Source organism: Suricata suricatta, chromosome 11 (genome assembly GCF_006229205.1).
Source record: "Suricata suricatta isolate VVHF042 chromosome 11, meerkat_22Aug2017_6uvM2_HiC, whole genome shotgun sequence".
Classification (NCBI taxonomy): domain Eukaryota; kingdom Metazoa; phylum Chordata; class Mammalia; order Carnivora; family Herpestidae; genus Suricata; species Suricata suricatta.
This window is the reverse complement of record NC_043710.1, coordinates 38,652,354-38,674,782: the sequence shown is the minus strand read 5'-3', so window position 1 is coordinate 38,674,782 and position 22,429 is coordinate 38,652,354. Positions and strand designations below refer to the sequence as shown.

Here is a 22,429-nt window from a genome sequence, read left to right as displayed (position 1 = left end):
GCTCCAGGCTCTGAGCTAGCTGTCAGCACAGAGTCTGACGTGGGGCTCGAACCCACGAACCATGAGATCATGACCTGAGCCAAAGCCGGATGCTTAACCGACTGGGCCACCCAGCCGCCCCTCAGGCAAGATTTTAGGCAGAGCTGGGAATGGCATCCAGGTGATTCCCAGTCTAGGGCTTGGACTCTATTTTTTCACATCCTACTAAGAAATCTACAGGGTGTCCCTTAAGATGTTAATAGGTTGGGGCACCTGGGTGGCTTAGTCGGTTAAGCTTCCAACTTTGGCTCGGGTCATGATCTCATGGCTCATGAGTTCAAGCCCCACATTGGGCTCTGTACTGACAGCTCAGAACCTGGAGCCTGCTTCTGATGCTGTCTTCTCTGCCTGCCCGTCCCCTGCTCATGCTCTGTCTCTCTCTCTCAAAAATAAATTGACTTAAAAAAATTTTTTTAAAGATGCTAATGGGCCAAAATGTCATTCTTTTGTCAGTCTTGCTTCTTTCATGGGGACTCTTAGTGCAAAGGATGGGTGAGTGTCCAGCACAAAAGTCAGTGTCTTAACACAAAGATGTGGGTAAGTTAGGTTGCCTGGGAAAGGGTAATATTTTTGCTCAAGTTAGGGAATTCTTAACTTATGTGTAGACTCTTCCTTTGTCCAAGTTCAGGGCAGCTCTGAGATGTTCACAGTAGAATGTGGGGCTAAGAATTGGGTTTGCCAACATGCGCTGGTTCCATTTTGTCTTTAGTTTCCCTTCCTTCTCCCTTTCCTTCCTCCTTCCCTCCCTCCCTCCCTTCCTCACCTTCTCTCCCTTGCCCTCCCTCCCTCCTTTCCCTCCTCCACTCTCCCTCCCTGTCTTTCTTCAGGCCTCTTTGTGCTTTAATAAAAGTATGGTCTGTGGACCAGCAATAATGGCATTACTTGGAGGCTTGGTAGAAATGCAGTCTTGGGCCTAGTCCCAAGCCTTCTGAATCAGATTTGCATTTTAACAAGAACCCTCACCTCCGCCGCCCCAGTCATAGGTAAATTAAAGTTTAAGAAGCAGAGGAGCATTTATACCCTTACCACTTCAGGAGCAGTACTTACAAGAAGCTCCCTTACTATACTCAGTCCCACCTCTGTCTGGAGGCACACAAAGGCTTCATTGCTTATAAGTACTCTACCCTGTGGTTAGAGATGGGAGGGATGGACGGGGCAGCCATAGAGGGAAGGTACCATGAAAGAGACTCTAGAATCCATGCCCACTCCATTTCTTACATTGCTCTGACTTATCCGCCTGTGTTCTGGGCTTTGCAGCTGATGTTCGGTCAGCATGATAGGAGGCTGTGATCTATCTGGTAACTGCAGAAGGCGGGGAGGTCTAGTCTTTGACGTGGGAGCTCAGGCTTAGAGAGCTTCAGCTCTCCACCCTGCTGGGTGTGCTCTGGGCTGGTTGAGTCCACATCTTCCAGGAGCTGGAGGCTCTGAGATCCTTTCTAGCCCCTTTGGCAAAGGGAGGACAGCCATTCCCACTGCTGAACAGAGCCCAACTCCCACAATCCCATGCTGTTTGGAAGTCTCTTTCCCATTCTCCTTGAATTGCGATTAGAAATTGCACCTCCTGATTCCAGCCGGTGGTTGGGAAAGCGGCAGGAGGCATCCTCTGAGTACCAGGGGGAGGGGCTTGCTACCGTGGCCGTGGGGGCCTTCCTTCTGTGCCTGTGAAAGCCTTCTCGATGGGCAGGTGCAGTGCACATGTGATCTGCCTGCCTGCTGAGGGATTTCTTTCTGTCATGCTGTGGTTAGGTATTGATTTGGGGACAGCCCACTGATAAGAGTGGAGCAGATTAACTGGGCCTCTGAATCAGGCTGTTTGGTGAAATGGTTGTCTAATGCTGACACTGGAGATTTTTTGCTGCATTCTGTGTAAGTCAGCGCTCTTTAAAAGCTGCTCATACGGTCACCAGTGCCATAGAAACGGCCTGTCCTTGTGCACACCCCTGTCTCGGTCAGGCATGGGCCAGGAGGAGGAAGAGGCTTGGTGTCCTCACGGGTGTCTCCAGGAGGAAGAAAGGTAGTGGAGGCAATAAAAGGGGGCTTTCTTCCCACTCCTCAGCTCCTCTAGACTCGTCTCACATAACTCCATCCAAGCCACATGGAGGGAGAACATCCCCAGCCACCCTGCAGTCCAGCCCTGGCCCTGAGTGGAGACAGAGAAACTGCCCTGTGACTGAAAGGTGACAGGCCTGATACCGAGAAGGTAGTTGTGTGTGTATGCATCTATGCATATATGCATGTGAGTGCCTGTGTGTGTGCACAGGCACATGTACATGTGTGTGCACAGGCCTGTGAGCGTGTGTGTATCCAGATGCTCCTTGAGAGGCTGTAGAAAATCCATTCTGACCCAGCACCATAGCAGTGAGACCGTGTGGGGAGGCTGAAAGAGCACTGTTCTTGGAGTCAAGAGACTTGAGTTCTCTTTCTAGATCCTTCTTTAATCAGCTGCATGACGCAGGTACATGGCCACTGGGTCTTCGCCAGGAGCACATGGAGTTATTAAGATCATACGCATGTCCAGATGCCTCTTGTATGGATGCAGGCCTGGGGCGAAGCTTCAGCATCTGTATCACTTAGGGTTCTGCCGAAGTTTTCAAGATATACTTGGGGGTGAGACTTCTTAGATTTGAGACCAAGTCCCTTAGAGAAGGCAGGGTAATGAAGTGGGTAAGAGCAAGTGGTCACGGTCACACAGACCACATTTGGATTCTGGCTCTCTCCATGCAGGATCCCACCTTTGGTGGGCTGCTAAATTTGCCCCTGCCTCCTCATCTGCTCTAGGGGCATGAGATTAATGACCTCACAGGGCTGCTCCAAGCATTCAATGCCACAAAGTCTAGGAAGCCTGTGGCAAGCACCTGGCATGTGATGAGTTCTCCCTAAACATTAGGTCTCAGGTATGTGTGTGTATATGTGTGTACCCTAATATTTGGATAGCAACCTCTCAGGTGAGTCCAAGGCAGAATGCAGTTGAGAAATGAGAACTCAGAGCTGAGTTATTAGAGTCTTTTGGCAATAAGGAAACTGGTTAATGCATTCTTCATAATAGTTATTAACAGGAAAGGGAGTGTTCATAGAATGGTCCTCTGGGGCCAGTGGGAGATGCCAAGTGTGTTCTCTTGCTCCACAATAGTGATTCTTGAACTTCAGTGTGCATTGGCATTGCCCAGGTGTTTGCTAAATGGGCAGAATCCTGGGCGCCTGGCCGCAGAGCCTCTGGGTTTGCAGATCTGGGTGGGGCCCATGAGTTTGCATTTTGGTCCACGGCCCCTGCTCTGAATGAAGACTGGTCCAGAGTATAAGATCAAACTGGATGATTAAGAGAAGGGGGAGCTGGGTGGGTTGGGCAGGCAAGAACGGGGTCCTAGACAAAGTGAGGGGAGCTGAGGTGGGAATGCATGCATCCAGGATCTAGAGACAATGGGACAGCATGTTTTGGGTTTGGTGTGGTGCACACAGACAGATGGCAGGGGGTCTGGTGAACAGGGAGCCCTGGCTCTTCTCCCTGCTGCTGGCAGCTGGCATTGCCATGAGGGTGGGGAGCATGCTAGGATGTTAGCCACTGGGAAGGGTTAGCCAGGGCACTTGCTGAGGGGTAATGAACCCAGAGTGTGTGTCCCTTTGTCCTCTGTAGAAAGCCTAAGCTCAAACTCACTGCCTTTAGGTGGCCCGACAGTGCCCATAGAGTTCAGCATCCGTTGCTTGTGTGCTGGTTCGGAAATCAGGGCTGACGAGAAAGCTGGGGTGGGAGATCTAGGCATGCATAGCGGAGGTGAGATTCTCAGGATGCAGGAGTGGGGTGGTAGAAGGAGCCCCAGGGGCAGGAGGAGGACTGTGGATTTGCATGCCAGTGCTCTTTACGGGCTTCGTGAGCCGAGTGGGGCTGCAGCTGGAGTTCTGGGTCTGCAAATGGCCAAAGTCCTCTTGTTAAAGTCTGAACCAAGACATCCCATCAGTGGCCTTTGGATCTGCTGGTCACAGGAGAGCACATTTCCTGGGGTCTTGAGTGGGTCAGGACGGGCTAGACAGAAGAAGGGATAGAGGGGAAGGGGGCTTTTATTCTGCACCTATGTGCCAGGATCCATGTGCCAGCCTTGTGTGATTTATCTCTTTCCAGCTCCGCCTTAGAAGGTAGATATCATTAGTCTCATTTTCAGAGGGAGAAAGAAAGGCCCAGAGAGAGGAAGCAATTTGCCTAATCCACACGGCTAGGATTTGGTAAAGCCCGGGTTTGAACTTTCTCTTTCTGGCCCCATCAAATTACCTCAGCTTCTTGGTGAATGTAGGAGAGGCAGTGCTGCTCTGTCCTCAGGTCCGGCTGCCTCTGGTGGGGTGAGGGGTACAGTGTGGGCAGAGTGCCCGAAAGTCCCGTGACGTGTGGGACATTTCCATGCCCTCTGTCAACAATCCAGCCTTCAGTAATGTTGCCCTGGCTGCCGGCTGCCCTCACCACAGCCGGACCCCCCACCCACACAGTCCAAAGCTGTGGCCAAGGGCACTCCAGAGCGGGGAGGAGGAAGTGCTCTCCAGAGGGGCCCGTTGCGAAGCTCCTGAATGGCCCCATTGAGGCCGGGCAGGATGACAATGAGCCTGTTGGGGCCCTCAGTCAGGGTCCACTGAGGTGATACGGCTGGGGCTGGGCAGAAAGCGCTGTCTCAGGGGCCAGATGCGGACTGCCAGGGCTGGGAGCCAGCACCTCTGACGTGCACTGAAATGCCAATTCTGCTTAATGGGGGGCAGCTGGGGCGAGCTCCACATTCCTCCCCATGCCAGGAAGATCACATGAACCCCGTCCCCAGGGCCATGGCCGGCCCTCGGTCTTGTCCCTGCTCATCTCTCTCTGGGCTAGGCCTTGCGACTTAGACCCTGGGGACTGTGGTTGGCCCTTTCCAGGGTCCCTTTGGTTCTCAGGAGCATTGTTCTCAGCCTCTTTGGAGACCTAACACCCCTCCCAACAATTTAGGGCACCCACAGCTGGGGTTGCTAGGTAAAATGCAGTTAAATCTGAGTTTCAGATAAATAATGTTTTAAGTATGTAACAACTATTAATGAATGATAAAGACTGAACCAAGATATAGGCCCATTTGTTATGTCATGGGACATACCTGAACTAAAGAACTATTGGTTGTTGGGGTGCCTGGGTAGCTCAGTGGGTTAAGCGTCTGACTTCTTCTCAGGTCATGATCTCATGGTCCGTCGGTTTGAGCCCTAGATCGGGCTCTGCTGTCAGCACAGAGCTTGCTGCAGGTCCTCTGTCTCCCTCTCTCTCTATCTCTCCCTTTCAGTTCCCTCTTTCTCCCTCAATAATACTTGAAAAAAAAACCTTTAAAATAAATAAAACTATTTTTTTAAAAAAAGAAAAAAAAAGAACTACTGGTTGTTTACCTGAGATTCCAATTTAACTTGGTACCCTCTATTTTCAGTTGCTAAATCTGGCAAGTCCAGCCAAGGGAGCCATATGGTAACATATGTGGGGTCACTAGCACTCTGCTAGGATTTCTGGGATGCCGCCAAGTTGGGCATGGGGAGAGACCCTGCCGTCCACCTCCTCCTTCCCAGACATACAATGCAGCCCCTTTCAAGACAGCCATTGTCTTGTTGTTGTTACTCACCCCCACTTCCGGGAGCTGTGTCTCTCTCCCCCAACTCCCACAGCGAGAAGGGAAGCTTCGAGGTACATTTCCAGCTGGCGCCTCTCTACTGAGCACCTGATTTCACCCTGGCTGAACGCTGCTGATTTAATGGTGGATGAGCTGGACGCGGTCTCTGCTCTCAAAGGAGCTCACAGGCTGATAGGGGAGACAGCCGTGAACAAAAGAGTGGCCATGATTCAGCAAACCATAAACACTGTGGGTGGGTGGAGGGAGTCACAGAGGGGCTCTGGAATCCCAGGAGGACATCTTGCCCACACTGCAGGGCCGGATTAAGGAAGAGAATTGGGCCATGGAAGTAGAGGATCCAAGTTGATATCCTGGGCCATGTCACAGGGCGGACCAGCTGTGTGGCCTTGGGCACATTGTTCAACCTCTCTGAGCTTTGGTTTTCCTCATCTGTAAAACAGAAACAATATGCCTCTCAGGAGGCCTTTGGTCAGCTAGTGTTCAGGGGCCTCTGCCCCTGGCTTTCAGCTGGAGGCCTCTCGGGGTCTGGCCGCTATCAGGCCCTCCTTGCCTGATGGTGGTCTGGTCCAGATAGCCAGTGTCTCCAGGAGATCTTGCCATGCCTATTTGTGTTAAGCCGTGCCCTGCCCAGCCTCCTGGAGGCAGGGAGAAAGAACATCCTTTAGGAATCTGAGGATTTATGTGCCCTGCATATCCACTCTTCTTTGCTGGGCTCGAAGTCTGAGATGTGGGCGTTTTTATTGCCCTCTTAAACCTTTTTGTTAACTGATGCCCTCACAATTATGGTGTTGGCACGAGTGCTAGTTTCATTGTCTTGAACACAAAAACAGCTCTAAAACGAGGGGGCATTTCTGGAGAGAAGCTGGAGGTGGGCCTCTCACAGAAGCCAAACTTCCGCTGAGCATGGTCCCCTCCTGTGGGAGCAGGTGGATTAAATTGCTCCTTAGGCCGTACTCTGGTGACTAATAGAATGATGATCAACAACCCGTTATTGCTGGTGATTGTGCATTGAAGGAAGAAGGGAGATAACCTTTACCAGGCATTTGCTGTGTGCAGCCCTGTGGTGCGGCTTCTAACGCTGCATCAGGCTAGGCTCCCAAATACCCTCTGGGGTTAGGCTTTAGAGCCACCCTGCAGAAGAGTAAAATGGGCTGGGGAGGCCGGCTGATTTGATCTAAGTCAAGTGGCTGGTAAATGGGAGCACCAGCTTTTGAGCTCCAGAGGGTCTCTGGAGTCCCTGTGATAACCCACGTGCCTGCGCCTAGCTCTGTGTCAAGATTTCAGCTAAGGCCATATGGGGCCCCAATTGCCACAGAGTGAGCATTAATCCACCTGGTACTGCCTGACTTCAGAACAGAAGGTGGGGGAGATCAGACAAGAGCTGTGTTCTGATCTTTCCTCTTTTCTTATTTCTTTTTTTTTTAAATTTTTTTTAACATTTATTTATTTTGAGAGACAGAGACAGATCATGAGCAGGGGAGGGGCAGAGAGAGAGGGACACACAGAATCTGAAGACAGGCTCCAGGCTCTGAGCTGCCAGCACAGAGCCTGACGCAGGACATGAACCCACAACCGTGAGATCATGACCTGAGCTGAAGCCAGACGCTCAACTGACTGAGCCACCCAGGTGCCCCTCCTCTTTTCTTAAAGAGGATAAAGGATTTTGGATACACGGAGGGAACAGAAAAGGTTTTCTTTTTTAAGTTTATGTATATATTTTGAGAGAGAGAGAGTATGTGTGTGTGGGGGGGGCAGGTAAGGGCAGAGAGAGAGGGAGAGAGAGAATCCCAAGCAGGCTCTGTGCTGTCAGTGCCCAATCAGATGTGGGGCTTGATCCCACAGTCGTGAGATTATGACCTGAGCTGAAACCAAGAGTCAGACGCTTAACCAACAGAGCCACCCAGGCGTCCCTTCTGGGGACAGGAAGAGTCGTGCAGTGAGGGATGATGTGAGGAGACCGGCTCTGATGGGTACGTCAGGGAAGGTGATGGCGCAAGGCAGGCTGGAAACTGGAGAATCAGGGCCTTGGAAATAGTTAGGGACATTTGGTCTCAGTCCCAAAAAGTGGGAACCGTGATGGGATTCTGAATAGGGGAAGGCAGGCTGAAAATACTGTATAAGGGATTTACCTCAGGACACTGAAAAGGATGGAGACTGGAGGTCTGACCAAGGGATTGTTGCTAATCTTGGTACTACTATTGATGACGGTGATGATGGCCAACATTTATTGAGTACTTACTGTGTGCTAGGTGCTAGTCTAAGAATTTTACAAGTATTATTTAACAATTGCCACTGTCTCTTAAGGAAGGAACTATAATTAGCCCAATTTTACAGATGGACACCGATAGGCAATGAAGGCCTGGAATAGGGGTAGGTATTGAGGCAGAAGAGGAACAAATAGATCTAAGAGCATCAAAGGAAGAATGAACACAGGACTTAGTGCCTCACACTGAGGAAGGGAGGAAGGTGGAGTGGCCCTGCAATGACTCCTACTGAAGCTATTGCTTTTTTATAGGAGCCAGTTTCCTGGCGGTAGTTATTGGTGAAGTTACCACCTGGCCAGCAGAGGCACGGTAGCAATTTCCTAAATGTAATAGTTTAAAGGAAGCATATGACAAACCATTGCCAGCCACAGACACCTCAACATGAGTAAGATCATCAGCTTCAGTACAGGGAGGTTGGCTTGAGAGGAAGGGACCCTGATGGGTCAGTTCTGAGGCTTGTATGGAACAGTGCCTTCCATTAGGGCGTGCCGCCTCAAAATATGGCTGTCTTGAGTTGCATTGTCCTGAGCCTCTTGCCCCTCCTTCCTACTCACCCTCAGTCTGACCAAAAGAACTCATGCTCAAGCATTTATGGCCAGTGCTGGGTTACTAAGTATCCCTCTTTCCAGGTCACACACTGGCTTTTTTCCCCCCATGTTTATTTATTTATCTAGAGAGAGAGAAAGAGAGAGACAAAGACAGAGCCCATGAGTGGGGGAGGAGCAGAGAGAGGAAGAGAGGGAGAGAATCCCAAGCAGGCTCCTTGCTGTCAGCACAGAGCTGTCTATGAGGCTTGAACCCACAAACCACGAGATCATGACTTAAGCTGAAGTTAAGAGCTGGACACCTAATGACCTGAGCCACCCAGGCGCCCCCACACACTGGTATTTTAATAGACTATCAGAAGTTTGGCTAGTGGAGGTGAGAATGTGACCCATCCCTGTGAGCGGGGCAGGGACAGGAGAGAATTACGCATTCCCCACCCCCTAAAAAATGTGTAGTAAGAGAGTTGGAGTCTGTGCTTATGTTTCACATGAGCAGTGCCTGGAATCCAGAGGCCTTGGACCCAGATACCCAGTAAAGTCCTAAATCACACAGCCCAATCTGCCATGGAAGGCGGGGGCAGACCCATCGTCCTCCTCTCCGGCTGGCCGTGTGGAAAGCAACCCTCAGCCCTCCAGTCCCACTCTGTGGGCTCTCCAGTCATCTGCGCCCGAGTTGGGTCCTGGCCTCATGGGTACTTACTGTGTGGCCCTAGTTTTCTCATCTCCAAAATGGGGATAATGATATTCCCTTCCTTATAGTGTTGGGAGGACTGAATTGAGAAGTCCTGGAATGTGCGAATTCAAAGACCTGCACATAGTTAAGTGTTCACTAAATGTAAGCTGAGCTTGCTGCCTTGGCCCCTCTCTGAGCTCCTCTAGGAGACCTAAGCCTTCTCCATGGGCATTGCGACTAAGCCTGGTACCTGGCAGCTCTGTGTACTGGTTGCTGGGTGGCAGTGAGCTCAGCCTGGGCCCCTACCAGCCCTCCCTGGCTCTCTCTGCTAGATACATGGGTTTCTGCGGGTTAATGTTCCTCTGGGAACAGCCCTCACCCCTTGAATCCTCGATGGAGCCTTGTAGAATTCCTTTCCAGCCCCGCAAAGGCTTACCTCAGAGGTAATATTAGTTCTAGCCATTATTTATAGAGCATCAACTATGTGCCAGGTACCGGATCGATTAATTTAATCCTCGTGACCATTCCGTCAAATAAACATTGTTGTTACTCTTCATTTTATGCAGGAGGAAACAGAGGCACAGCGAGGCTAGGTCACTTGCAGGTGCTTGGAGTTGTATAGCCAAAATCAGAGGCACGATCAAGCTTCTAACCTCGCTGCCATGCTAGGCAAAGGAGTATCGAGACATTACTTCTACATGATGCATGAAATTTTAGTAACCTGCCAACAGCCTGGGAGGTTTGCTGTTTCTCTGAGCACAGGGGACCAGAGCCATCTGTTGGGTGCTTTTTCGAGGGAGCTGGTGTGACTTGTTTCAGGGTAAAATGCAGAGAAATAGCATCACTTTTTTTCCCCCATGGTAAAAATAACCTGCACGGATGGGAGAACAAATGGAGGCTGGGAGGCTGACATTGTGCGGCCAGGCGGGGGGAGGTGGGGGAGAGGAGCCTGAGTGCAGCGGTGCCACCTGTCCCTGTGATGCCATCTGCCCAGCATGGGGGCAACATTAGCCCGACCTGACAGCACCTGTCCGGCCACCAGCATCAGCCTTCAGGAACCCAGTATCTTTCCAAAGAGACTTTGGCCCAAGGCAGCTCAAGGGACAGAGAGAGATCATGAGGGGAGGGGAGGTGCCATTTCAAAACATGTTGTCCATTCGTACGTGACCACATCTCTCTCTCTTTATTTATATCACCCAGGTTCAGACACAAACTGGGCATGGCTTTTGATCATGAAGCCTGTTTTTAAAAAATGAAAAACTGGAAGTAGTTGGTGCGGTTGAGATTATGTTAATATATGCAGTTTCCACTGCTGGTAGGATTAAAAATAGCTTCCTTTTAGGAAAACTGGAGCTCCTCACTGTCAGTCTGCCTTCTAAGCCATCTCTCGTTGGGTTCCACGACTGGTGGACACAAGGTACAGTTATGAGGACCTTCGGCAATGCCAGGCTCTGGAGCTTTGCTGAAGTGGAAGGTAACAAGACAAGAGCGAGGCTTTCACTGAGCTTCACTAACACTTACCAGCATTAAATACCCAGGGAAGTATTGTAATCCTTCTCAGGGAGTGTCTGCTCTTTAGGCTTGGTCTCCTGGGGCCCCTAGCCAACCGTGCTAGTATGTGCTAAACAAAATCTTGACTGATTTTAAGGTCAGTTTCAAATTCAATAACCATAATTTGCTTTTTAAAAAATGTTTATGTATTCATTCTCAGAGAGAGAGAAGGTGAGCTAGCAGGGGAGGGGCTGAAAGAGTGAGAGAGACAGAGAATTCCAAGCAGGCTCCACACAGCCTGCACAGAACCTGACACAGAGTTCGAACCCATGAACTGTGAGATCAGGACCTGAGCAGAAATTAAGAGTAGAATGCTTAACCAATAACTATAATTTATTGAATGCTCACCATGGGCTGATTTTTTAAAATAAGATGTCTCATATCTTATCCATAACAAGCTTATCAGGAAATTACAATTATGTCCATTTCGCAGCAGGGATAACTGAGAGGTACTCTGTATAATTTACTTGCTAAGGATCAGCGAACTAGCGGGTGGCAGAGCTGGGGTTTGGACCAGATATCTACACTCATGATCACATTGCCAGCCTGCCTTCCTAGCTATCTGGAGTCAGATCACAAAATGTGAGCACAGTGAACAATGTGGGGTGTAGAGGCACCCACCCCCTGAACAGTTGAAAATCCCTGTATAACTTTAACTCCCCCCAAAACTTTACCAATAGCCTACTGTTGACCAGAAGGCTTATCAATTGCCTAGTTGATGAGCACATACTTTGTTATACATACTATATACTATATTCTTAAAGTAAACTAGATAAAAGAAAATGTTAAGAAAATCATAAAGAAAATATACTTACAGTATTGTATTTATTTAAAAAAAGTCCACATATAAGTGGAATCATGCAGTTCAAACCCATGTTGTTCAAGGGTCAACTGTATTTTGGCAAGATTTGGGAGGGTTTGAAAAACTATCACAGAACTACCCAAGTGGCTTCCTTGGTTTGGGTGTCCTACTCTTGATTTCAACTCAGGTCATGACACCAGGGTCATGGTATCGAGCCCCGAGTCACACTCTGCACTGAGCATGGATCCTGGTTGTCATTCTCTCTCCTTCTGCTCCTCCCTTGCTCTCATGCACTCCCTCTAAAATAAAATAAAACTTTCAAAACCCTGTCACAAAGCTCCTACACCAAAGTGCTTACATTTGACTCTACCGGAAGGTGGGATGGAACTTGCCCAGTGTCACTCAGCAGGCAAATGGCAAAGCTGGGATTCGAACTCATCTGCCCCCTCCAAAGCCCAGACTCACAGGACCTCTTCTCCCCCAACCCCGCTGTCCTGGAGGTTGATTAACAGCTTCCCTTCATGTTCATTTTAATTCAATTTCATTGTAAACGTATTGGTGCAGTCTTCCTTTGGGGATAGCATAGACACAGATTTCCTAGGATATTTAGGGCCCCCAAACAAATATTTTTGAGGGATTCCTATCTATGTGAAAGAAGTTTCTCATCAATACTCAATGTGCCAACACCATTTTGACAGGCTGACCTTGCACAGCCGCATGAAGGACGTTTAGTCCCAGCCAGGAGGAGCAAACTCTTGCTCTTCTGGAATTGAGAGACCCTGCTGTAGAGCCCAAGACAACACCATTGGGGTCATTGCTGGAGCTCCTTGGGGCATCTGCTTGACACCAGGAGCAGGTGGATGTTCATAGGAGGTCCTGAAGGGAAAACTGAGGACTGGGCCCCCCACGATTCCAGGTCAGAGTTGGCACACCCTAGGCACTCCCAGTCACTGGAAGGAGACTTAACATTTCTAGAAAGACAATCCAGAGCCTGAGTTTAAGAGCGATAGTGAGCTCAGAGACAAGACAATATGAAGGAAAGAAAGGAAGAAGGGAGTGATTCCATTTATTAAACGCCTTCTATGTGCTCAGTCCAGTGTTTGGAGGGAGAGCGCAGTGTAAGGTGAACAAGAAGGACAGACTTCATGCTTCCATGGGCCTTACAGTCTGGTGGGGAGACCTATTCATGACCCATATCCTTTCAAGGAGGAGGGGAGGGAAAGAAGAGGGAGGAAGGGGACCTGCTGTCTGGTAGGTAAATCAAAGCAGAGTAACATGGTGGAAGGGGGTATACTATGATCACAGACTTTGGAGTCAGAGACTAGATTCAAGAACCCTCTTGCTCCTTCCTATGCAAGAAGCTTAAAGTCTACGCTTAGTTTTCTTATCTGGAAAATGGGGCTAAGCGTTTCATGCAGCATGCTTGGAAGGGTCCAGTGAAATTGCAAAGAAATAGGGAAAGAAAGCACTTAGCAAGAAGGCTGAGCTACATATACTGCCCAGCAAGTGGTGGCTATTACTAGTCATTATCTCATTTCTCAGACCGAAGCAGACTCAAAGCAGCTGATTAGGAGGGCTGGGATGAGAAGGTGCTCTGACAGCCCACTCAGTGGTGCACAGTCATTCCACACTGCTCACAACTTGACAGCAAAGGAAGAGGGGACCCAAAAACCCACAGTCTTACCCATCCGTGGAGTGATTAATGATGGTATTGATGCTTCTTGGGCCATGAAGAAAAGGTAAACTTCTGTTAGACACCCTCTGATGTTTGGGAAGGTGGAAACATATAATACAGAACTTCATGGGGGATAAAAAGGGCTTAAAAAAAGGTTTGGGTACTGGGTATGCTTTCCTTGCCATGTGGTCCGGGCCCAGGCAGAGAACAGGGGCCCCTAGGCATTTGTCTACTGAAGAGCCACCCGGAGCCTGTCAGCCTTGTCTGGGCTGGATTTCCAGCTTCAGAGATGTAGATCTTAAATGTGGATGGCAGATGTGGGAGAGGCCCATCCAGGAGAAGAAAAGACAACCCCATCTGCTTGGTTCTGGAGAAAGTATGGAGACCATGATAAGTGGACAGTGGCTTTTCCTAATGGACAACTTGTGAGTGAGTCTTCAAGTGGGGAGAAGGTGTTCACAGCTAACGTGGATGCCTAAACCTGACATCCTGCCTCTTGGTGTGGTGGGTGAACTTGGCAGATGGGGCGTGTTTGTTAGGGGACACCAGGGAGGCGACCCCTGGTCCCTGTGATGAGTCTCTTCCTCGTAGTGGAGGTCACACAGGTTTTAGTGCATGGGCTTTATGACTGTTCTTTGAAGCTGTTTTAACCGCTGCAGCTGGAAGGCTTCTGCTGCCATACATCTGGCTGCCGATAGCAGCGCAGAGCTGTATGCTGGAGCCCAGAACCCCCTCGGAGCTTGGCCACTTAGGGTCCGCGCCCTGGGCCACACACTGGTGCCTGTCAGAGAAGAGGCAGTAGCCGGGAGAACACACAGCTAATTCCAGAAGGTACGGTGTACTCAGAGGGGTACACAAGTCTGGAATGCCTGGGGGGCTCAGCCAGTTAGCAGCTGACTCTTGATTTTAGCTCAGGTCATGCTCTCACGGTTCATGAGATTGAGCCCTGGGTCGGGCTCTGCACTGACAGCGTGGGGCCTGCTTGAGATTCTCTCTCTCTGCCCTTCCCCCTGCTCATTTTCTCCCTACCCCCACCCCCACCTCTCATTTTCTCAATAAATAAACTTCAAAAAAAAAAAAAAGGAAGAAGGTCTAGAGTCTTTCCAAACTTTGGAAGTTTAAGGAACTTCTGGGGCCTTAGGTTTTGCTTTTGGGCTCAAAGTTCAGCTTTCATGAATTCGAGGTCCACAGTATATCTGAAGGGGACAACGGAGAGGGAAATGCTTTATCCTGTCCTTAGAGAGGCAAAGGAAAGTTCTCCCATATTTATCAGGGCTTCAAGCAGGCAGGCCGTGCAGCTGTCCAGCCCTTGGCAAGGTGTTCTTTGCACTGTGCACTTTTGGGAGCACCTCCCATGACCAGAGGACTGTGTCAAATCCTGGGAGTGATGCCTGAATGCATCTGAAGACAATAAAACTCATTCATGAAGAACTAATTAAAGGCAGACTGTACTAATTTGTGGTGGCCCTTGAAGTTCAGAGGGGTTTGTTCAAAAGAAGTAGAGTAAGTGGCATTCCAGGTACAAAGAACATGATGGACAGAGGCACGGGGGACGGAAAACATGGGAGGCATTCGGGGAAGGAGAGTCACTGAGGTTCTGGAAGATGCGGAGGGGAGGAGCATGACCAGAGAACCAAACCACAGACAGTACTTGCGTTGGTAGATCAGTCATTAATAGGAGCGAGCATTTATTGAGTGTTTACTGTATATCAAGGGCATGTTAAAAGCACGTTATATATCCTACCTCCTTTGAACCGTACAAAAAGTTGGAGTTGATGTTCTTATTATCATTGTCACATTTGCAGATTAGGAAGCTGATGCAAAGAGCTCAGGGTCACATTCAAGGTCTTCTAGCTAATAACCCAGGCAGTCTGGCCCAGAGCCGTGCTTCCTAACCTTGGCCCTGTGCTGTCTCCACCAGCAGCCTGCTGAGCTGGTACAAGGGATATCAGACTGTGGCAAGAGATCAAGAGAGGTTTAGATGCTGATGGCACCGTTTACAAAGCTTGGAATCAAGGCCCTTCCCTGGATGCCGTGCCCTCCCCCTTGTAGTTTGTCCTCTCCCACTTACCCCTCCCAAGCCCCTTATTGTCCAGCCCAACCAAACTCTTTTGGAAGAGCATGAGCTCAGGAGTCATGTGGATGTGGCGTCAAATCCTGACTTGCCACTTCCTACCTCAGATGCCTCAGGGCCGGTGACTTATCGTCTCTGAGCTTCTGTTGGCCATCTGTAAAACATGGTTCATAACAGTACCCGCCTCATAGATTTCTTATGAGAAACGAAGGAGGTAAGTGCAAGGCATTTAACACAGGGTCTGGCACATAGGCATCACCCCACAGACAGGTGCTTTGAACACAGGATTGATTTCCCGAGCGACCATCACGTAGGTCCAGGATTGGCAGGAGAGTGGGTGTGGTCTGAGTGAGGGTCCATGAACTGCGCGCCGTCCCCCATATGAGATGCTCCTCCAGGTGGGGCCTGACGGCTGGCAGTTGATGCAGCCTTGCTCTGCTGGGTGCCTGTGCAGATAGATGGGGCACTGGTGCCAGGTTCCCCCTGCCTTGGGGCCTGGCCTGGTGTCAGCCTTGCAGGTCTGTAGATAGTGAGAACAGCCGTCCTTTTACGTTGGTGTCCAGACAGGCAGGGAATCAAGAAGCCAGCCCTGCTCTTGTCCAGAAGCTGTAGCTCCGGAGCCCTGAACCTTGTGGGCTGTGGGCGGCAGACAAATCCCTGTTCCCCTCCGCCCTGGTGGCTTCCCTGGGAAGCTGTGACTGCTATTGCCACCTGGTGGCGTTTTGCAACAGCACATGCATTGGGACTGCTGCAAGATCATTAAAGGTGACTTGCGCTGGCGATGTCCTGGGAAGTAAAGCCCTAATTCAACCTGCTCACCGTAAAGAGGCAGAGGTTTAGGAGAAGGAACACTGGGGGAGGGGTCATGTGACCTGGGTTCAGATTCCACTCCCCTAGCTGGGATTTCAGACAAATGACTGAACTTCTAGGAACCTGTTTTTTTACCTCAAAAGTGATAAAAATCCACATCTATGCACAAGGCCATCCTGGGGCTCCTGTGGAGGACTTTATAAACTTCAAAGAACTTTACAAGTGGGAGTGGTGGGAGAGGCATTGGTTATGAGATTGTGGCCGCAGAGTGCTATTGCTGCTCCTGAACTTGTGAACCAGGCACTGGGCCTAGCATCGCGCCTGACCCTGTTGGGAGGCCACCTCTGCCCAGCAGGGAGGCAGGAACAGGACTGGGTGTGGGTCCTCCCTCTTTGCTGGTCCAGCATATCTTCAAGGTGAGCAGCTTGCTGGGGTCTCCAGGCCGGCCGTGTGCCCTAGGCCCTTTCTCCTTCTGGGCCTTGCCCATGGCCTCCTCACCCAAAGGCAGCTCCAGGTGGAGAATACCTAGTGCCTGCAGTTCTCGACTGTGGGCATGGAGTTTGTGCCCGGGTTTCCCCCAAGGACAAAATTCTGAGTCTGAATGAGGGACGTGACATAGCACTCCAAGATGAGGCCACAGAGAAGGGCTGGTCCCAGCCCTGGGCTGCTTCTCCAGTCCTGGGAATGCAGTAGGCTCTGGACCTGGCCATGAAGTACTAGCTCAGCCCTTCCTGCTGATGGACAAAGGGCCCTGGATCAGACAGTCATTCCAGAGGCTTCTCACTGACCTGCTATGGCAGCTGTCTGGACTGATCCAGCCCAGGAAGCCTGGAGTGTCTCTTTGCCCCCCCCAGCAGTGAGGGTTTAGGTCAGGCTAGGTCCACCCCATCCTCCGGCCCTAACAGTGCTCTTCCCATGGTGATGTGCTCCCTTGCACATAGCATCCTTTCCCTTCCACTGACTTCAGAGGCAGTTGGTGTTTACTGGGTACCTAATACGTGCTAGACATTGTGCTGAATATTTAGATATTGTCTCATGTCTTCCTCAAAGCAATGCTTTAAGGGTAAAGTCATTGTTCCCCTATTACAGATGAAGAAACTGAGGCTGCCAGGGATTGCCACTCAGCTAGTGAAGTGGGAGCTTGGTTTTCAGCTCGGACTTTTTCCTTGCTTATCTTTATACCATCTAAGAATGAAAGACATTCTCGAAAGAGACCCAGAATGAAGGCCTAGACTAGGGGATGAGTCCCAGGCTTCACTGAGCAACAGAGAGGATCCCAATAACACACTCTGCCAGACATCCCTTGAAGTGCATCTCTTCTGGGGCGCCTGGGTGGCTCAGTCGGGTAAGCATCGGACTTTGGCTCAGGTCATGATCTCATAGTTTGTGAGTTCAAGCCCAGCATAGGGCTCTGTGCTGACAGCTCAAAGCCTGGAGCCTGCTTCAGATTATGTGTCTCCCTCTCTTTCTATCACTACCCTGCTCATGATCATGCACTGTCTCTCAAAAATCAGTAAATGTTAAAAAAGATTAAAAAAAAAAAAAAAAGAAATGCATCTCTGCCAGCTTCAGCCTTGCAAGACCTGGCCTTCCCAGCCAACTTCATCCCCAGTCTCCTAGCCATCACGTCTGTGACTAGTTCCTTGTTCACCATTCCAGAAATTTTTGTACAACAAGCATATTTGAATATGTCTTTCCTCCCCCACTTGGAATCTCTCCATATTCCCATCCTACGGAGGTCTTATTTTACTCTTCACCATGTCTTCGCATCACAGAGATCAAATGCCCTCTTTTTAACTTCTGTATTACAGTCTCTCATATGGCTGTTGGCTGTACACAGTTGACTGGCTATTGCCCTCCTGGTGGATATTTTGGCTGTTCTGGGTTTTTACCATCATGAACATCACGTTCATTACACCTTTATCTTCGCACAGTTGCACAGGAAAAACTGTGAGATGGATTCCTAGAAGCAGAATTGTAGGGTCAAAGTACATACTTCTCAGATGTTGCTAAATACTGCCAGATGGCTCTCCGGAAAGTTTGTACCAGGTTAATCTCCCACCAACAGTGAGGGGAGAGAGCAACTCCACCTGGAAGATGAGTCAGCCCAGTAGTAAAGTTGGACACCAGTTTAGAAGGCACCATTCCAGAGGCACCGAGTGCACTCCCCACTGCCCCCTTCAGGAATCTCCGCTTCCAACCTGCCATGCTGTCAGGAATTTTCACTCATTCCCTGGCCTGGATTGGCAGTGCTTCCCGGCATTCCTGGCATTGTCTCCAGGGGACTCAGATGTCTAGGAAAAGACATCTGTCCCAGAGGAACAAATCTGGGCTCTGGGAATGGTAGCAAGGAAAGCCTGCTGCATTCATTAGCGATGACCTTGGTCAGGGCCACGTTATGACTTTCATGAGAGCCCTTGGCTCTTTTGCCTTTGTCGACCCCTTCCTCCATTAAAAAAAAAAAAAAAAAAGATATTCAAAAATTTATTTAATGACTGCATTGGTATAAAATGAGTATAATCCAAGCTATATTATATTCATTTTTTTCTTCTGACTATTAAAAAAATCAAAACATTTCCATGGGTTCTGTAAGTATTGTGAGGCCTAAGCCCTGTGCCTAAGGGATCATGTAGCCCTGGACTTATTCCCCAGGTTTGCCCTCCATGCACCTGCGTCCCTACCTGTTGTCCTCCTCCTTCACCCTGGCTTTGACACTGGAAAGGTATGAAATTCAGGCCACTTGACTGTAGATGGCCACTGCACAGAGCACTGGACAACATTTGGACCAGGTCAAGGCTGATAATAACCACTGACAGCACCAGAAAATTGCAATTTCCAGAGTGTCTCACCAACACGGTTATCTTAAAAATATGCCAATTTTACAGATTAGGAAATGGAGACAGTTAGACAAAGACTAGAGAAAAGTTTTGTCCAAGACGTAGAGGTAGTAAGAGATAGAATTCTAGAAACTGCAGCCTTGGCCTACTTCACACCCTCCTGCACGGCCAGGTCTCCTGGCCTTGTTTAGCCCAGAGACTATGATACATTATTGTCCTCGGAACATCCTCAAGTGAGCGACTTTGCAGAAGACAAGGCAATGACAGTGCTGCATCCTGACAGGCACACAAGTGAAACTCCACATATTTGGGTGACATATGGAAGCCAATTGCAGCCATGCTTTTCAAATCTCGCCCTAAATAACTAACTTCAGTTTGTGTGTGTATGTTTTTTTAAACCTAGAGGAAAATTGATTGTCACACATGCCTGCAATCTTATTTTAATGTAAGCAGAGCATGATTTGAAATTCAGAATTAGATGCCTCAGCATTAATTACCTCTCGATTGAACTTTTTATTTATGGAGTGTGCTTGCTGTCATTAACTAGGAGGATTCTGGAAGGGCAGGGAAGGAGGATTAATCAAAAGAAGGTGGGCTTAATAAGCAGTTGTGGATGGAGAAATTAGAAATGGATTTATTTCCTTTTTAGTCATATTTCATCTGATTCCCACATTCTTCTGATTTATCGAACCTGTTTGCCACATGCCCCCTCCATTTCTCTTGCAGGAATTCTGCTCCCCTTCCCATCCAGTTGTCCTAGACACAGTGTCAGTCATATTCACCTTCCAGGATGTTCCCCACAATCTGTACCCCTAACTGGGAGGGGCCGCAGGTTAAGGTGGGATCTCAGGATGTCATCCCTTCTTAAAAAAGCCATTGTGATTGTTTTCATTATCGTCTTTCTTGTATTGAACACTCACTGTCATCATTCATGCTATTTTACCTTCCAGTAATACTTTAGGGTAGGAATAATTATGCCCAGTTTATAGATGTGAAACTTGAGGCTCAGAGAGGTCGAGTCCATAGTTTGAGGTCACACAGCACAGAGGACTCAAATTAATCATCTTCTATCACACCGACTGTGCCATTCTCAGACAGGATGGCAGTCAGAGAAGGCCGAATGAAACAAACCCACTGAATAGCCAGGAGTGAGCAGGACCTGGGGCAAGAGCTGCACCTCCACTCTTGGACCATCTTGTGACAAAAGCAAGTTAACTTTTGTCCCATTCCTGGCCCCCTCTGCTTCTCCCTGACTGTCTCCAAGCAGCGGTGTTGATCTGGTTTCAAGCTGTTGGTTTTTTTGAAACAAAATCAAGCCGAGTTGGTGTGGACGATTCACAGAATACTTTCCCTGGGCAGTTATTTCCCTTCCAGGAAGGAGCCAGTGATCCTATCTGGAAACTCTCGGCTCAGATGGAGTGTTGGGAGCACCCCAGGGCGTACGGACTGGGTGCTGGGGAGCTTGTGCATAGCCCAGGAAGCCTGAACATGTGGACAATTGATGTAGCACTGCGGGATCTATCGGGCAAGGAACGGGACCTTCTGGAGAGTGTGGGGATGGCTTGGCTGTGGAGTAGGGAGCTCTCTGGCCTGGTGGAAGGGGGAGCCAAGGAGAGTGTATTTCCTGTGGGGCACAGAGCCTCCAAGTCACATTTGCCTCCCTTGACTTGTTCAGAGGCCCCTCTCGATGCCCGTATGTACCCTGGGGTCTCACATTGCTGCCGGGGGTGGGGAGACAGACCTACTTACCTGTATGCTACAGATAGGTAGCCAAGAGCTATAGAGTTCAGTCAAGCCATCCCTGGTTATTGAGCATCTGTGAGAAAGAAAGTCAAACACAGGAGACCCAGGCCCCATTTTCATGGAGTCTTGGGGCAGGAAATATAAAAATAAATGGACAGCTGTAGCGAAACAACTGAGGCTGGGTTTGGATCCCACTTCTGCTACTTCCCACTAATTAGCTCTTTCTGAGGCTCAGTTTTCTGTCCTGTAAACTGGGTATAATAACACTTATACCACAAGCTCCTGGAGGTCTGTCCATTGTCTGGCATGGTGCCTGGCACAGGGTACATGCACATAAACACCCAGGAAATAAGAGAGTGTTACTCTGCATATTAAATGTGATGATGTGGGTAAAACACATGGTGAGGGGGTTTGTGGGAAGCGCTCGTGGACAATGACTTTTGTCCTTCCTGGAGGGCTGAGTACCACATCCACAGAGAGGTGCAGACCCAGGAGAAGCAGGCTTGGGGGAGACTGAGGGCGTCTCTCAGCAAGGCGTCCAAGGAAGATCACGATGCTGAAAGACAAGGGCATGTGTGAACAAGACCAAGGAAATGGACAGGCCAAGATGGGGCAGAACTTGACCAGACCACAAGGCTGGCCAACGAAAGCACTGAAACCCAGAGACTCTAAACTCTCAGAGAGTGTCATTTCTGGACCATTCTGAGGTCTCTTTTTTTACTCTCTTACATTTTACCAACAGATTGTGTAGCCATCCGCCTGTAAGATGCTCTTAGAATTTCAGATGGACTCTTATTTTTAGAAGCAATATCACGCTGAGCATGTGACAATGATTGATTCCTTTCTCAGCTTCTTGTTAATAAGCTTAAAGGCTATGGTGGATAATCGTTTATGGACAGACTTAACGCAGCCTTTCTGGTTCCTGACTCCACAGGCCTGGAACTCCTTGGGTCCTTATTAAAATGATGACACAGAAATGGGAGAGTGGGTGGAGGCGTCCCTGTCACAGCGTTGTCCCCACCACATTGAGCATCTGGCTTTGCCACTGCAGTCACTGGCTGCTCGACTTGGTTCCCAGTTTGACTAGAATGTCCGTGCGTGTCATTATGACTTATTCTTTCCATCAGAAGCTGCTCGATTAGGGGCTGGAGGCAGGCAGTAATTAAGCTTACCCATCAGCTTGTGGCTTTGGCCAGAATGAAATACAGGTTCCAACTTCCGCCGTTCACTTCCCTGGATGTCAAAGCATCGGAATTAAGCTCCTTATGGGAACAATATCTGACCCAAAAATGTTAGAGCAGGGATTACCAAGATGGAAATTCAGTTAAGTTTACCTACTCGTCAAGACCGAGAAGAGTTGGGAGCTCTCCGGCTGCTTGGGAAAACCACTTCTTTGGGAGGAAAACTGAGTTCCAAGCCATAATAGCCAGCGAAAGCAATTGCTGGGATCACAGCATTCAGACTCGATATTCATTCGTTTCCCCCCCCCCACCCCCCGCCCCGGAGGAGAACTGTGGGCTAGTCCAGAGACATTTATGAAGAAAACTGCAAAGTCCACAGAATCTTTCGGAGCCATTTGTCATCTGCGGGCAGGCCTGCCTCATGTCTGTGGCTTTGAGGGAGCTGTGTCAGATACTTTGTTCCTACTGACGGTCCCCACGAGCCAAAGGCTACAGGGAGCTTTGTTCTCGACTCCTGAAAATTATAGTCTGATGTACTTCAAAGGGATTCTGATGAGGACATTGGAGGCACAAGGAACTGAGCTGTGCAGATTTAGTGTACAAGTCCATGAGGTGGC

The 22,429-nt window shown here is 49.4% G+C and overlaps 1 protein-coding gene and 1 long non-coding RNA gene across 4 annotated transcripts in view; one reads left to right on the top strand and one right to left on the bottom strand.

Annotated features, from left to right (window-relative positions):
- NAV2 (neuron navigator 2) overlaps nucleotides 1-22,429 on the top strand; it is a 373,160-nt gene that overhangs the window by 10,666 nt on the left and 340,065 nt on the right. The window lies entirely within an intron of this gene.
- The window catches only part of LOC115306220, a 7,300-nt gene continuing 5,851 nt past the window's right edge, over nucleotides 20,981-22,429 (bottom strand). For both annotated transcript variants that reach the window (XR_003915252.1, XR_003915254.1), the window contains exon 4: nucleotides 20,981-21,187. This is a non-coding gene — a long non-coding RNA (uncharacterized LOC115306220). The remainder of the gene's footprint in view (nucleotides 21,188-22,429) is intronic.